The sequence below is a fragment of the Lissotriton helveticus genome, chromosome 1_1 (genome assembly GCF_964261635.1).
Source record: "Lissotriton helveticus chromosome 1_1, aLisHel1.1, whole genome shotgun sequence".
Lineage (NCBI taxonomy): Eukaryota > Metazoa > Chordata > Amphibia > Caudata > Salamandridae > Lissotriton > Lissotriton helveticus.
This window is the reverse complement of record NC_136057.1, coordinates 1,519,762,876-1,519,781,142: the sequence shown is the minus strand read 5'-3', so window position 1 is coordinate 1,519,781,142 and position 18,267 is coordinate 1,519,762,876. Positions and strand designations below refer to the sequence as shown.

The following is an 18,267-nucleotide window of genomic DNA, read 5'->3' as shown; positions in this document are numbered from 1 at the left end:
TGCCCTAAGATTATTAGGGTAGGGGATAGGATAATCTTAATACCTAGCAGCCCCTCCCAAAATTTCTGGATATTAAGAAGAATCTCTGATAGCTTTTGGCAATAATAAAACATGTGGGCAAGATCAGCTGGCCCCTCGGAGCATCTAGGACATTTGTCGTCTTCCCTCTTGCCCCAGCCGAATAGCTTAGCCGGGGTAAAATATAGGTTGAATACCGTCTTATAATGCTGGGCTCTCAAATTCGTAGAGTGGAACCATTTCCAAGCTAATTGGATAGCCTTGTCTAGATTAACGTCTGGGTCCCCTAATTTCACCATCCAGGCTGTTTCGATTTTATCCACATCATCTTTGAGAGTTGAAATTAGGGCTTTATAGATCGGGTTAATTTTAACACCCCCACTCAATACATACTCCACCACATTGTTTTTACCCCCTGGAGTGATGGGTGGTCTGATCCTTAATAGCGTTTGGTGTATCGGCAGGAATTTAAAACCTTTCAAAGCTGAGATTCCATATTTTCTCTGAATCTCATTAAAACTCAGCATCGTACTTCCACGAAACAGATCTCCCAATCTTCTAATTCCTTGTCCCTCCCACAATCTCCAAAGTCTATCCATACTAAAATATGGAAACAAGCTAGATTTCCAGAGTGGGGTATAATAGTTAATTTTCGGGATTCCCAGATGCTTCTGGATACATTTCCAGACCCTCCAAGCGCTTTCCAATATCTTGTATCGTTTTTTATTAAAATAACGTTTGTCCGTTTTACGCAACAAGACACCTGTATCTTCTTTGCCAAGCAGCAGCTCAAAAATGGAAGGGGGGTATCTTAACCCTAAAGAAGAGTCAGACACGCTTGATATACCGTCTAACATATCAAGCGTGTCTGACTCTTGATATGTAAACATATAAAACATATCAACATATAAAATCTAATATTAGGAGCCGCTAACCCCCCTTATCCGAAGGGAGTGAGAGACACTTCATAGACCATCTAATTTTCCCATATTGCCAGATGAAATTCGCAAAGGATGCCTCTATAGATTTAAGCACTTCCTCCCCAACCACCAATGGGATAGTACGAAAAAGGTACAGTATCTTGGGGAACATGGTCATCTTAATGACATTAACTCTGCCTATTATAGACCGGTGTATACAATCGATTCTTTTTAACTCTGCCGTAATTGACTTAAGTACTGGCAAGAAATGTTCCTTGACAATTGAATCTACCTTGGAATTGATCCTCACCCCCAAATATACTGCTGACTCCAGATATCTACTATCCCTCTTCGGAATATTATTTGAACAAATTATCTGGGTTTTTGATTCATTGAGATGGTATCCTGAATATTGACCAGATTCCAAAGTAATCCCCATGAGGGCCGCCATAGCCTGCTCTGGGTCTGGCGTTGTTATGGCCAGATCATCTGCATAAACCAATAATTTGGTTTCAAACCCATTGCACACCACTGGATTAATACTCTCACAGTTTAAGATGTTTCTAACCAGAGGATCGATGTGCTGAGCGAATTAGGACACCTAATCTCCTGAGGCGGAAGCCGGGAGAAACGCTGCTATTATTTTAACTATTTTCTGTGATACTGTGTATTTTATACTGTGTATTTTAACTCACCATCTCCCTGGTAACTGAAACTTTGACAAGGCACGATCTGGCCTCCCCGCGCTGCGGATTTAGCGCTGCCGCGGGGCACATTTCTCTTTGCCGCCATCTCCCCGGGCCACGCCCACTATCGCTAGGCCCCCCCCCCGCTCTGACGCATTTAAGTCGCGCTGATAACGAGCGCGATCAGAGGACACCTAATCTCCTGAGGCGGAAGCCGGGAAAAACGCTGCTATTATTTTAACTATTTTTCTGTGATACTGTGTATTTTATACTGTGTATTTTAACTCACCATCTCCCTGGTAACTGAAACTTTGACAAGGCACGATCTGGCCTCCCCGCGCTGCGGATTTAGCGCTGCCGCGGGGCACATTTCTCTTTGCTGCCATCTCCCCCGGCCACACCCACTATCGCTAGGCCACGCCCCGTCTTCCTCTATAAAAAATGTGTTTTCCCAGGACGCGCAGCGGGCACGCCGTCTGCGCGCCGAAGGCACGCCTAAGGCAAGCCCGTCTGCGCCCGTCCGCGCCAGGTCGGGCCTAGGGACTAGGCAGATTGGGGAAAATTACAACTATACCTCCCTTGAACTCCGCTCGTTACAACACTCTCGCCCCCCCTGCCTCGACGCTGCCACACGCTCCTGCTTAACGGCTAATAACATCTGCCGTCCCCACCTAACCCAGACCACCTCTGTTACCACTCTCCAAGGCTCCTACTCTACTAGTTACAGTCCAAGGCCTAAGAACGTTACACTTCGTTGCCAATACCTAAACACTAGGTCCATGGTAAAACACCAGTTAGACATTTTCTTACTGCTTAACTCGGATAGACCGGACATGTTACTAATCACCGAAACCTGGCTCACCGAGGACTCCCTTCCGGATGTCCTTGCAGCTCTCCCGGCAGATTATTACATATTATCTATGAACAGAGAACCAGGAAAGACTGGGGGTGGCGTCGCCGCCATCATCCACAAAGATTATAAGTTCACTACATTACCCTCCTTGGATCTACCGGAAACCGAAAACCTTGTAATCAAATCCGACACAGACATGGGCACAATGGTACTGGTATTGATCTATCGTCCACCTAAAGCGATGCCCTCCTTCCAGTTCTCTTTGAGCGAGTAAATGGCCAGCTTAGCCATCAACTATGATAAGGTAATGCTGATTGGGGATTTAAATTACTGGTATAAGGACCCGGAAGCAGGACCTCAGGCCATGGAACTTTTTGAGCTCCTTTCCCATTTAAACTTCTCTCAAGTAGTCCTGACCCCCCACTCACGATAAGGGACATATTCTGGACCAGATCTGGTCATACAACGTCCCATTGTCCACTCCCACGACAACGCCCTGTATATGGTCCCATCACTTTTTACTGCAATTTTCCTTCACAGCCATATAAAGGCCCTCGCTCCCGCCGGAGGGATTGTTAGGAAATGGAGTTCATTAAACAACCAAGATTTTCTGTCCACCTTAGCTAACTCTATCCCAGCACCCTCCCTAGACACTAATCTTATGGAAAAAGATTTCACTGACTGGCTCTTGGCAGCCTGCAACGAGCATGTTCCTCTCTCCAAATTCTCACTCGCCCGCCGCATGGACGCACATAGATGGTTTACAGCAGACCTAAAAAACCAAACATTAGAATTGCGCCAATCAGAGAGAAAATGGAGACACGGGTACTCTGACGAGGACAGAATATCATTTACAACTGCCCACAGGAATTACAAGAACTCCATCCTATCTGCTAAGGCAGCCTTCTTTTCCGAAAAAATTTCGAAAGCCCAAAATAAATCCAGAGAAATTTTCAGGTTTGTGAATGACCTATGTAATGATGTCAGAACCTCCCCCTCTCAAATCCCCACCCAAAAACTGTGCAATCAGCTTAATAATTTCTTTAAGGACAAGATCACCACTATAAAAGAAAGTATCCCGGTCAGCCCCACCATGGTGGATAGAGAGGTCATCTGCAGAAACTCGTCCGAATTCAAGGTTTTCCCTCCGATTGACCAATGAAGGTTAACAGAACTGATGAATCGTGTGAAATCCGGTTCTCCTAACGACCCCTTCCCTCCGCATGTACTGAAGGAAGTTTATTCAGCACTTCCGCATGGCATACTCTCTCTCCTGAATGAGTCCCTATCGCAGGGAATAGTTCCCAATTTCTTTAAAAATGCGACATTGGTCCCACTAATAAAAAAACCGGGCGACGACTCATCCAATCTATCGAACTACCGGCCCATATCCCTCCTACCTTTCGGTGCAAAGATTCTGGAAGCCCATGTGGCCAGTTGCATTTCTAACTTCATCGAAATATCTGATTACTTGGAGCCCAACCAAGCCGGTTTCCGCCAGGCGCACTCAACCGAGGCAGTGATCCTCGCTGTCCTGGACACCATGAGATCTAATGCCGATAGGGGCATACACCAGGCCCTGGTACTCCTGGACCTGTCGGCAGCGTTCGACACGGTGGACCATACCATCTTATTACACCGTGTCGAACAAGGCGAATTGCGAGGCCCGGCCCTCGGCTGGGTGAAATCCTTCCTGAGCGACCGATCCCAAGCAGTTAAGCTCGAGAACTTCACACCGCCCAAATTGTCTACTACCTGCGGCGTCCCGCAAGGTTCATCATTGTCCCCCCTCCTGTTTAATTTGTATCTCAAACTCCTATTAAACTCCTTAAAAAACAGGAGGGTTACGGTCTATAACTATGCGGACGACCTTCAGTTCATTTTCCCACTAGACTTAACAGACTCTGCTGAGGAATTTCAGGCTACCATGCTGCACATTCAAGGGTGGATGGAGCTGAACCATTTAAAACTCAATCCCGGGAAGACCGAGCTGGTACTCCCGGGTAAAAGCTCAATCCGCTGGGGCCCTCACTTCTGGCCGTCATCAATGGGATTCCCTCCGTCTCCATCTCTCTCGGTGAAAAGCCTCGGGATCACCATCAACTCTGATCTCTCTTTGAAAAGCCAGGTGGGAGCGGTGATCTCGTCTAGCTTTCTCCAGCTACTCAAGATTAAGAAGATCGCCCACCTACTTACGCACCCTGCCCTCATTCAGGTGGTTATCGCCTTGGTCCTCTCCCGATTAGATTTTTCTAACTCTATCTATTTAGGCCTCCCCCTGTTTCTGTCCAAGCGTTTGCAAATCGTGCAAAATCAGGCGGCTAGATCAATCTTCAAAAGCAACGGTAGGAGCTCGGCTAAACCATTGCTGGCCACTCTTCACTGGCTACCCATAGCACAACGGGTAACATTTAAGGTAGGCTGCTTGGCCTTTAAGGCTCTCCACGGGAAAAGCCCTAAGTTCATTAATAACCTTATAACTAAATATGAGCCGACCGCAATCTCCGATCTGCCCATCTGTACCTCCTCTCCCTGCCCTCCTTTAAAAGAAAACGTCGTGGCGGGTGTCGTTTCGCTCTTTTGGCTCCAAAGGTCTGGAACTCCTTCCCCATGTCACTTAGGAGATGCACTAATCTTATGGAATTCAGGGGTGCACTGAAGACCTGGTTATTCAAGCAAGCGTTCGGTTAGGTATTGTTTTGTCATCTTTCCTCACCATTAGCGCCATGAAACCTCTGGGTGCCCATGCGCTTAATAAATTCAGAATAACATATCATAAATAACATAAAATTGTCGAGCAGGGGCACTTCTGCCGGGTCCCTCGATATGTTGATTTCCTCAGAGCTACCACCCATTAGTTGGATTTTTGCTACTGGCTCGACATACATGGCTTTTATAGCCCTCAAAACATTAGGGCCAAAGCCCCTCTGCTCCAATATCCCCCATAAATAGCTCCAAGTGACACGATCAAAGGCCTTTTCCGCGTCCAGAAGGATCATGGTGATCCGACCCTCCCTCGGCAGCCTGGGCATCAAATAGCGTGATCGTCCGCCTGATGTGATCCGTGGTGTCACGACCTGGTACAAACCTGTGCTGCCATGCGGAGACTAGACCGCCAATGATCCCTCCCAGCCTCTTGGCCAAGACCTTCGCATACCTTTTGGTGTCCGCATTTATGAGGGATATTGGGCGATAAGAGCCTGGTTCTTCCTTATCCTTGCCCTTCTTATGAAAGAAAACAATATTGGTACTTTTCCAGGAATCAGGAACAACTCCAGAGCACATTACACCATTAAATAAATCCAACATAAGCAGAGCTAACACATCCTGCAGGCACTTGTATACCTCAATAGGAATGTTATCAGGCCCTGTAGCCTTCCCAGCCGCCAGATCTTGCAAAGCTTCTTCCACTTCACTTCTAGTCATGTCGCCCTCGAGCGTTAATTTATCCTGATCTGATAGCTTATGGCCAATATCGCCCTGCTCCAAACCTGCCAATCCTGCCGATGCTGCCCTATCCTCCTCGCTATACAGATGTTGATAGAAGTTTCTAAACACCCTACGGATATCAGCTGGCTCTAAAACTCCTGATCCCCTTCATGGATTTTTGAAATAACATTCCTACTGCATCCCTGCCTGATTTTCAATGCCAGAAGCTTCCCAGCCTGCTCCCCCGTTTCATACATTTCACCCCTGTGCACCTGATATTTGTCTGCATTTTTCTGTGCTATCCATTTATTTAGGTCAGCCTTAATAGACAACATTTTTTGAAGGCTTTGATCGGTCTCCTTTCCCCCTATAACACCCCCTAGATGTAACTCCTCTGCCTTCATAAGCTGCCCTGCCAATTCCTCATGTTCTTTCCGGTCTACTTTCCCCTGCATGGCAGAGAAGCTATACGTCTCCCCCGTTAGTCCCGACTTAAAAGCATCCCAAACACAATTGCGGGAGGCACTGAACCTATTTGCATCAAAAAATTCTCCAACCCATTTTTTTAGATGCTCTATAAATTTAGGATTAGCCAAAAGTCTCCTCTCAAATGTCCATCTGGATCTGACCTTCGGGTTTTATCCACTTCGTATATTTAGACCAAAGGATTATGATCTGATATAAGTTTCGGAACTTTTCTAATCCCCACCCTCGACAATTCTGAAGATGAAATAAGAAAATAATCTAGTTTAGTATATTTCTTATGCGGGTGTGAGAGATATGTAAACCCTGGATCGTGTTGCTCTTTATGCCCCCAAACATCTATTAAACTATACGACCCAATCAGAGAACACAAAGCTTTATAAACCCTGGGCTTACTTCCTTTATAAATACTAGTCCCAGCACTATCCATGAGATCTGCAGAGATATTAAAATCCCCGCAGCATATAAGGGGGATACCCAATTCGGTAATTCTATTTCTAAATTGTCAAACAGCTCCGGGTCGTCCCGATTGGATCCATAGATTACGCACAGCATAAGCCCCATCTTAAGTTCAACGATTACCCATCGCCCCCAAGGATCTGCTAAGCAACGGCCAATGCCTCCCAGACATGGTTTCCCCAGGATTGCCACCCCTCTTATGGTAGATGTCTGTGAAGAGCATGCCAACAAATCAAAACCTTTGATATTTAATAGATTTTTTTTGCCCACGGTATGTGGGTCTCCTGTAGACAAATTACATCTAACTGATTTGCTCTTGCAAAATACCCCAATCTTTGCCTCTTGGACCAATCATTCAAACCTCCTACATTGATAGAACATATCTTAAGCCTCCCCATTACTTCTTGGTACAAAGCTACCTAACAACTGTCTCCTTCCCAAACAATATGATACTGATACATATAGCATAGTGGTCAAGAAATATAAACCATAGTACCGGGTAAACTTTTTTTCTCCCCCTAAGAATGCACCCCGACCCCCCTCCAACCGCCCCTGTCCCCCCACACCCTCCCTAGCTTATTACGCCCCTCCATCCCACAGGGAAGCTCAGACGTTAGTCTGTGCATGTGATGTATGCTGTGAAAGTGGGCAGTGGCTACCTCGGCGTGAATATCTAACCCTATCAAAACCCTTAAATCATCAAAAAGATGTTATCATACCTAACCCAAAAGAGAAAACCCTCACAAATAACTACTAATTGCAGTGCCCTATCCCCCACTCCACCCCTTACCTATTATGTGTTCAGACATAATACCAATTTCCTCACTCCCCCCCCCCCCCCCCATCCTACACAAAACATAAACCATAGAGCAGCTCTAGTTGCCCAGGAAATCCAAATACTCTATATCTTATTCCTTGAGAAGACAGTACAACTTATTTATTTGTCCAAGGAGTCCGATATTCTTTGGCCTTAATCTCTGACTCAAAGTAAAGGATAGTACCATTATTTATCACTTTCAATTGCGCTGGGTTGACCAAATACACCTGAATTTTCTTATCTTGGAACAGTTTAATAAGCTGTCTCAGCCTCCAACACCTCTCCACTGTTACATGGCAGAAGTCGGGGCGAACGAAGAAAAGACCCCACCACTTGATCTTTTGGCATCCGGCCTTGCTTTATCGTAGATCGCTTGTCGCAAAAGAAAATTTCCAAAGAAGACTAGTAGAGCCCTGGGTCTATCTCCAACTTTTGCCGGTGCACGGAGTTTCAGCGGAATGCGATGCACCCTTTGGATCTCTGCCGCCCAGTTCCATTCTGACAATTCTGGGAAGGCCACTTTAAAGAGGTCGATTACATATCGTCTGGCATCGGACCCTTCGAGACCCTCCTGCACACCCAGCACTCGAAGATTGTTTTGTCTCTGTCTGTTCTCGGACTCTTCAAGTTTCCACTGAATGTCTTTAATCTGCGCACCCTGAGCCTCCACCATAGATGTGGCCTTAGATGCATCTGCTTCTGTCTCGACAATCCTTTCCTTCAAGTTTGACACTCTATCGCCCAAATTTGAAAATGCCTTTGACAGCTTTCTCACAATGCCCTGCATTTTCCTCATCCCTGCTTGGGCTTTCCGGCTATCTTGCCTAGTTTCTTCTCTGTGAGCCAGGATGGCCTGATGTATTATGTCTAGCGTCGGGGGGGCACCTTCCTCTACCAAATGTGCCTTCCTTTGATCTGTGAGAGGGGTAACTGATGAATGGTCCCAGGCCGGCTCACTTCTGCCCTTGCTATGAGCCCCCATATTCAGAATACCTCTCTGCTGTACAGATTTTACAGCTGTTGGAGGGATTTCCACCTCACTATCCTCCCCATCTGACTCTAGGATACTTCCCCCTTGCGAGGTGCTTATTATGTCGTCAGACCATTCCGCTCCTTCAGATAGCGAAAAAAAGCAATCACTAGGCTCTTTTTCCTCCTCTTTGTTCTTTTCCCCTGCCAGCTCGAATGATATATTCTCTATAGAACCGGCTAGGGGCTGGTTTCCAGACTCCTGGGCCTGGGAGCATCCGACATTCTGCACTTCCAATCCACCGCCTGCAGAGTCCCCAGCACTCTCCCCCCCCCACTCTTGTTCCCACTGCCTTCATCTGCGGACCCCAGTTGCACTACAGGTATATCTATAGGGGACAAACCGCTTGTTCCTGCAGGTGTTTCAGAGAGGGTAATCACTGGAGGAGGGAGAAGGGGCATAAGGAGAAAACCATTGTCCGACGCTCTATTCTTTTCCCCACTGTCGCTCTCGGGACCGCTTTGTAGAGGGATCTTCTGCATAACTGCTTGGCTCACCTCATCATACTGGAATCTGCTCCCATTATTTACAGCGTCGCTATCCAGCCCCGGTCCCACCGAGTCCTTTGCCGAGTCCTACACCCTCTGCAGGAGCTCGACTACCGAGGGACCCGCCGGCCGACCTTTTGTCGAGGCTCCGCCTCTTACCCTTCTGAGCGTCGGTGTCGGCTGGTCTGGGTCCGGGGAGAGAAGAAGTTTCCCCGATTGCGGCGAGGGACTCCTGCTAATCTCCGCTGCACCCTCTACACGTGCCTTACGGGCCGCCGCCCTAGATGCCGCCGCTGACATAACTTTCGGAGCCATCTCCGATACTCCGCCGCCGCCGCTTGCCACGATCAGCTGGACAAGGAGCTTCCGCAGGTAATCCTTAACCCCTTCGACGCTCATGACGAGCTGGGCTCGTCATGGCGTAGCCTCCTCGCACGCTCATGACGAGCCCAGCTCGTCACGTAAAGTGCGATTACGAAAAACCCAGCGTACGGGCGGAATTCCGCCCGCACGCATGCGGTTAACTAGGTGTTTGAGAGAGCGTGAAGCTACGGCTAAGGAAAGGGCCCTCGAGATATCGCGTCAATACAGCCTCTGAAGCATCTGGAGCAGGGGTCAGAGGGGTGAATATGGGGAGGGGTGGGTAGATTCTGCTAAATCGGTTTCTCCATTGGGTGAAATGGTTATTGCAGGGTCATCAGCTTGAACCTGTTACCACTGCCTACTAGCTCAGCAGTCGACCAGCTATGCGGCCGCCATCTTTCCCCCCGGGTATCAGAGCGCTTTACATAGCACCAGTTGCGTTACATAAGGAAACATACATTTTTGCTAGGCACGGGGAGATTAAGTGATTTGCCCATAATCACAGGATGTTCAGTTTACTCTTACGCAGGCATGCTTGGCTGAGGATATCCGGCTTCAAGCCAGAGGTGAGAACCTCCATACTTAACCAGTCATTTGACAAAGACCATCTCTTTGGCCCAGCTGTTGATACCACGCTGGAAAAGATGAAAGAGGACACTGAGGTCCCAAAGTCCACGGGGGCTTTGCAGTCACCTACCAATAGGGACTCCTTTCACCGCTCCTTTTATAGGGGTGGTTCAAAAAATGTGTCCACCAAAAATCCCTTCTCCTCTGACAAGGGCAACAACCAATCCCCCTCTTCAAGAGGTTATTTCAGAGGAAACAATGGTAAGGGAAGAAGCAGAGGTAACTCCACACGCACTTACCCTGCAAACAAACAGTGACTTCCTATTGTTATCCCCCAACCACTTCACCCCAGTCGGGGGAAGTCTCTCACAATTCCTACCTGTCTGGAATTCAATCACCTTAGACAAGTGGGTACTACAAATTATCCAATATGGTTACTGCCTGGGGCTTATAGACACTCCCCCCAAATATTCTTCCAAGATCACATGCAATGTCACCAGAGCATCTCAGCCTCTCAGGGCGACTTTCTGTCCATTCTGGACTTAAAGGACGCCTATTTCTATATTCCTATTCACCCATCTCACCGGAAATACCTCAGGTTTGTGGTGGCCGGACAACATTATCAATTCAAAGTTCTCCCATTTGGAGTAATTAAAGCACCCAGGGTTTTCACCAAGTGTCTGGCCAAGTGTCTGGCAGTAGTCGCAGCTCATCTAAGAAGACAGCACATTCACGTCTTCCGCTACCTAGATGACTGGCTAATAAAAGCCAGCTTGCAACAGAGCTGCCTACACCACACTCGGAAAACAGTCCATCTACTTCACGACCTTGGGTTCACTGTACACCTCACCAAGTCCCATCTCCAACCATCCAACACACAAGTGTATCTAGGAGCTACAATAGACACTCCGAAAGCTCTAGCGTATCCAAACCCAATAAGAATCCGCAACATGCAGACTCTAATATCACAGTTTCCGCCTCAACACTCATTACCAGCTTGAGTGTTCATGCAGTTTCTGGGAATGATGGCATCTTGCATTTTAATCTTCCTTACGCAAGACTCCAGATCGCCCCCTGCAAGAATGCTCTGCATGTCAGTGGAACCAGGCTCAAGGTCAGTTATCAGATCTGGTGTTGGTGGATGGCCGCACCCATCCCTCTCGGCAGTGGTAGAATATACAAACCTTTCCCAGGAGCGGCCATTGACCAACAGAGTTCCACAGATAGTGCTAACAGCAGACTCATCGCTCACTGGTTGGGGAGCTCCTCTTCAAAAACTTACCATTCAGGAAATGTGTACTCTGCAACAAAAACACCTCTACATAAACCATCTAGATCTACTAGCAATTTTTCTAGCGTTGAAAGCCTTTCAACTTCATCTAGTAAGCAAAGCTGTCCTAATTCGCACAGACAACATGACAGCAATGTACTACATACAAAAATAGGGGAAGGGACACACACTACAGCTTTCACAGTTAGCCCAGAGCATCTGGAGTTTGGCCATACCTCAAAAAATATATCTCATTGCAGAACACTTTCCAGGAGTAAACAACCAAATTGCAGATCTGCTCAGTCGTTAACGACTGCAGATCCACGAATGGGAACTCCACCCTCAAGTCCTCCTCCCACTCTCCAAATGTGAGCTTCCCAGAGATGGATCTGTTCGCCACCCACAAACTCAAAAGGCCCAAAATTCGCATTCAGGTATCCACACCCATTGTCCAAAGGCAATGCACTATGGATGAATTTGTCAGGGATATTTGCTTATGCTTTTCCGCCTCTCCCATTCATTTAATTAGTGGTTCGGAAACTCAGATAGCAGTCCCTGACGCTAATCCTAGTTGCTCCTACATGGGACCCTGTTGGAACAATCAGTAGTTTCTGACCAAAAACTGCATCTTACGCCCAATCTTCTCACTCAAAACCATGGAGACATAAGGCATCTAGAACCCAATCATCTCAACTCTGCGATCTGGCACCTGAAATCCTAGAGTTTGGCCATCTTAATTTTCCACCATGAGTATTATCAAAGAGGCTAGGCGCCCTACCACAAGAGAATGCTATGCTGCAAAGTGAAAGTGGTTTGTCATTTACTGCAATAACAATCAAATCAATCTGCTAGAAGCATCAATCCAAAACATCATTTGCTATCTATTACATCTACAGCGTTCCAACTTAGAGTACACATCCATATGCTACATCTTGCTGCAATAGCTGCATATCTACAAAACAGACATTTGTCTCTTTTTAGAGTGCCTGCTATTAAAGCATTCATGGAAGGATTTGAGTCATTCTCCTCCAGACTTCCATCTGCTCTAGTGTGGAATCTCAACATAGTTCTTACAGGACTCATGGGTCCACCTTTTGAGCCATTGCACAAATGTGAACTGCAGTTTCTCACTTGGAAGGTAGCCTTCCTCATAGCCATCACATCTTTGAGAAGAGTGAGTGAGCTTCAGGCACTAACCATAGAAGAGCCATTTTTACAAATGCAAAAAAACAAAGTGGTTCTAAGGACTAACCCCAAATTCTTACCTAAAGTTATTTCTGCCTCTCAAATCAACCAATCTGTTGCGCTGCCTGTGTTCTTCTCTCAACCAGATTCAGTGGCAGAACGTGCTCTTCACACCTTACATGTCAAAAGAGGATTTGTATTCTACACAGAAAGAACAAAACCGTTCAGCAAAACCAATCAACTTTTTGTTGCTTTTGCTCCACTTCATAAAAGCAAGCAAATATCAAAATCAGATATTGCAAGGTGGATAGTTAAGTACATTAAAATATGCTACATTAAAGCTGAACACACTTTAACAATTTTCCCTAGAACGCATTCTACTCTCAAACTAGGATCATCTATGGCATCTTTAAGAAATCTACCCATAGATGACATTTGCAAAGCTGCAACATGGTCTACACCACATGCATTCACAAAACACTATTGTGTAGATGTGTTAGCAAGACAACAAGCTAGTGTGGGCCAAGCAGTTTTACATACACTATTTGAGACCACTGCAACAGCTACAGGTTAGCCACCGCTTTGAGAGATAAGTGCTATATAGTCTATGCATAGCATGTGATCTACAGCTCTCATATGCCTCAAACGGAAAATGCTACTTACCACAGTATGCGTCTGTTCTTGGCATGTAGAGCTGTAGTATCTCAATAGACCGCCTGCCTCTCCGGAAACCTATACCTGTTGCAGTACTATCTTACTTAGATACAATATACATGGACATCTTTTACTACTCTTACTAAGTCCATCATCACCTTCTGCGGCAAAATAATCTAAGGATGGAGTCGATGCCCACGCGCACTATCACCGAAAGGAGGACTAACCTACCTCGTGACTGGTAAGATTTCTTCTAACAAAAACAAAGTGCAAACATCCATATCCAACACTAGATGGTGATCTATGCATACCATGAGATTCAACAGCTCTACATGCCAAGAACAGATGCATACTGTGGTAAGTAGCATTTTTCTTACATTCTAGCGCTCCATTCTCAATATATCAGCTGATATTGTGCCCCAGTAGGCAGATTGTAATTGTACTACAGGTATATTCCCTTACCCCCCTAGTCCTATACAGTCTAAGCGCCCCAGTAAATTAACATTGTCATTTTTGCAAGTCACTATATTCTGACTACCTATGTGCTACTGTAATATTGATATCGGCTAGTCAAATAATTGAAATTAAACCACAATGGTTGATTAATGCACCTTTTTTATTAATGTGCGGGATTTAAGCTAGTTATGTTATACTACCACAAATTCCAACAAAACATATTGTGTATTTGTAAAGCGCACATTCACCCATGTGTGTCTGATTGGGTATCTGACTGGCTATACAGATGTGTGAGTGGCTTTGTGTATACATGTGTGAGTGTAGCTGTGTGTGTCACTTGGTGGCTATGTCAGTGACTATTGGTGAGTGAGTTGGGGGTGTCAGTGGCTGTGTGAGTGACTGTATTGGTGAGTGAGAGGGGTGTCAGTGGCTGAATGTGTGAGTGAATGGCTGCATGGGTGGTCGAGTGGGTGTGTAAGTGACTGTATGGGTGAGTGACTGGGTGTCTGAATGGCTGTGTGAGTGAGTGACTGGCTGAAAGTGGCTGCATGGGTGAGTGAGTAGTTGTTTAAATGGGTGTTTGGTTAAGTGAGTTGGTGTGTAAGTGTCTTTATTGTAGAGTGAGTGTCTGTGTAAATGGATGTATGGGTGAGCGAGCAGATGTGAGTGCTTTATATGGATGTGTGAGGGGGTATGTAAATCGTTGTATGGGTGTGAGTGCTTGTATGGGTAAGAGAGTGGCTGTGTTGAGAGGCTATATGGGTGAGTGGGTGTGTGAGTGAGTAGGTATGGAGGTGGCTCTATATGAGTGAGTGGTTGTGTGAGTACTTGCATGTGTCTATGAATGGTTATGTGAGTGCTTGTATGGGTGTATGAGAGGTTGTATAGTGGGATGTCTGTGTGTGAGTGCTTCTGTGAATGATGTCATCAATCCTGTCATCAGTGATGTCACTGACCATGTCTTGAATGATGTAATACGTGAGGTCATACGAAGTGCATTGCACGGGTGTAAGTAATATTTATCTCCGGTAACTAGAACTGCTGAATTTCTCTGGTTTTGTACGAATGAAATCTGAGCCAAACAATAACGTCCCTGTAACCTTTTTAGGTCTCACCTACGCAGCGCGCAAGCACCGCTTAGGGGGACCTTTAGCCATCGCTCAGGACTTTGGCCTAAACTTGTGCATGTTTTCCATTCGTTTGTATTGCAACTGGTGCACGTTTGGCGTTTCCCTTGCGGGAGTGCGCAGCAGCGCCATCTGTTTTTAATTATCTTGATCGCGCTTTCAAAACAGATGGCGCCGCTGCTTGCTCCCGCAAGGGAAACGCCAAACGGGCACGAGTGGCAAAACAACCCAATGCAAAACATGCACGCGTTTAAGAAAAAGTAAACTGTGCGTGTCTGGTCCCTGTTACCATGCAGAGACTGCTTGGTGTTTCTAATATTCGGCCTCTTTCTGCTCTCCCATGTGCCCCTTCGAGATCCTCCTCTGCTCCTTCCGCATTCTGCCAGCACCCTCCTACCCAATAGACGTCCACCACCACCACGTCCACCACGTCAACCACCATCACTTACACCACCACCACGTCCTCCACCACCACCACGTCCTCCACCACGTCCTCCACCACGTCCACCACCATGTCCTCCACCACCACCACCATGTCCATCACGTCCACCACCACCACCACGTCCACCACCACCACGTCCACCACGTCCACCACCACCACGTCCCCCACCACGTCCTCCACCACGTCCACCACCACATTCACCACCACCACCACGTCCTCCACCACCTCAACAGCGTCCACCACCTCCACCACCACCATGTCCACCACCAGCCCGTCCACCAGCACGTCCACCACCATGTCCATCACCACCATGTCCACCATGTCCACCACCACCACGTCCACCACCACCACATCCACCACCACCACCACATCCACCACCACCACCACATCCACCACCACCACCACATCCACCACCACCACATCCACCACCACCACATCCACCACCACCACCTCCACCACCACCACATCCACCACCACCACATCCACCACCACCTCCACCACCACCTCCACCACGTCCTCCACCACCACTTCCACCACGTCCACCACCACGTCACCACCACGTCCACCACCACGTCCACCACCACCATCTCCACGTCCACCACCATCACGTCTACCACCACCATGTCCCCCATGTCCGCCACCACGTCCGCCACCACCACCACCACGTCCCCCACATCCACCATGTCCACCACCACGTCCATTACCACCACCATGTCCATTACCACCACCACCATGTCCATTACCACCACCACCATGTCCACCACCACGTCCACCACATCCACCACCACTGTGTCCACCACCATCACCACGTCCACCACCACCCCCATGTCCACCACCACGTCCACCACCACGTCCATCACGTCCCCACCACCACCACGTCCACCACCACATCCACCACGTCCATCACCACATCCACCACCACGTCCAGCATTGCCACCACCACCTCTACAGTGTCCACCACCTCTACAGTGTCCACCACCACGTCCACCACCACCACGTCCACCACCACCACGTCCACCACCACCACGTCCACCACCACCACGTCCACCACCACCATGTCCACCACCACCACGTCCACCACCACCACGTCCACCACCACCACATCCACCACCACCACGTCCACCACCAGCACGTCCACCACCATGTCCACCACCACCTCCACACCATGTCCACCCACCACGTCCCCATGTCCACCACCACCACGCCCACCACCACCACGTCCACCACCTCCACGTCCACACCATGTCCACCACCACAACGTCCCCCATGTCCACCACCACATCCACCACCACCATGTCCACCAAAACCACCACCAGGTCCCCCACGTCCATTACCACCACCATGTCCACCACCACGTCCACCACCACTGTGTCCACCACGTCCACCACCACGTCCAAGACCGCCACCACCACGTCCACCACCAGCACGTCCACCAGCACGTCCACCAGCACGTCCACCACCATCACCATGTCCACCACCACGTCCACCACCTCCACCACCATGTCCACCACCACCTCCACACCATGTCCACCCACCACGTCCCCATGTCCACCACCACCACCACCACGCCCACCACCACCACGTCCACCACCTCCACGTCCACACCATGTCCACCACCACAACGTCCCCCATGTCCACCACCACATCCACCACCATGTCCACCACCACCATGTCCACCAAAACCACCACCAGGTCCCCCCCCGTCCATTACCACCACCACGTCCATTAGCACCACCACCACCATGTCCACCACCACGTCCACCACCACTGTGTCCACCACGTCCACCACCACCACGTCCAAGACCTCCACCACCACGTCCACCACCACCCGTGAAGGGTAAAGTATCACTGGAGGGCAGAGGTAAGATGAGTGTCAACCCCGGCTGTACATGAGACATTTAAGGATGCATTGGGTGCGAGAAGACGGGAATAGTGGCTAGAAGTATTACACCAGACCCAAGATACATTTTGAAGAGGCGCAATGTCACAGGGGCTCCTGTAAAAGCACTCTCAGCATCTCTACCTCACAGTGGCATACCTGCATGAGTCACTCTCTGAAAACAAGCATTGGCATAGCCAATAGGTCTCGCCTTTGGGCCTTTATAAGTGTTTAGCCATGCAACACTTGATGTTGCACCAAGGATATTGTGCTGGATAACTAAACACTTATAAGGTCCCAATGGCGAGACCTATTGGCTATGCCAATGCTTGTTTTGAGAGAGTGACTCATGCAGGTATGTTTGCACTTTGTTTTTCTTCAAAGAAGTCTTTGCAGGCCCGAGATAGGTGACTCGTCCTTTCGTTGATAGTGCTCATGGGCATCGACTCCAACCTCAGATTGTTTTTTTCCGCCTTCGGGTTCGGATGTGTATTGCGGCACTCCGGTTTGGTATCGTTTTCGAACCTCTTCGACGTGCAATCCTCTACCCTTGAGGGTAATGTCTATTGGCCGTGATTTCCCATTTAATGCGCATCGTCTAAAATCTGTGAACCTTCGATCGTGAACTTAGAGGCGGGCCGTCGGGCCTACCCATGCTGACCATGTCAGCAGTCAATGGAACCGACTCCATTCAAGTTATGTCCCGGGTGTTGTGCTAAGTTTCCACGCACCGACTTGCATGAGGTCTGCTACCTCTGCCTATCCCCGGAACACAACGTCGAGGACTGTGAAGTGTTTCGATTATTCCGATCGAAGAAAACCATCCGTGACCGTCGGGCTCGACACCACGAGATGCACCATGCCAGTGGCTTCGTGACATATATCTTCGGCAAAGATTCTGATTCTCACTAGCCAGATCCAGAAGCCGAGGAAGAGGAGCTGGTCTCCGTGTCTGAAGCCGATTCCGACATGGCAGAAGAACCGACCATCACTCCGGGTCAATGTGTGAATACAGATCCCCCCCCTGTGCCCCCTCACCCAAAGCCTGTGGCTCCGGTGTCCCCTTCGTCCTCCGGTTAATGTTGGCACCAAGAAAAGGTTTCCGACGCCCTGCCCTCAGGCTCGGCTATGAAACACAAAC

At 48.3% G+C, this 18,267-nt stretch overlaps 1 protein-coding gene across 3 annotated transcripts in view; it reads left to right on the top strand.

Annotated features, from left to right (window-relative positions):
• The window catches only part of IMP3 (IMP U3 small nucleolar ribonucleoprotein 3), a 174,052-nt gene that overhangs the window by 135,531 nt on the left and 20,254 nt on the right, over positions 1–18,267 (top strand). The window lies entirely within an intron of this gene.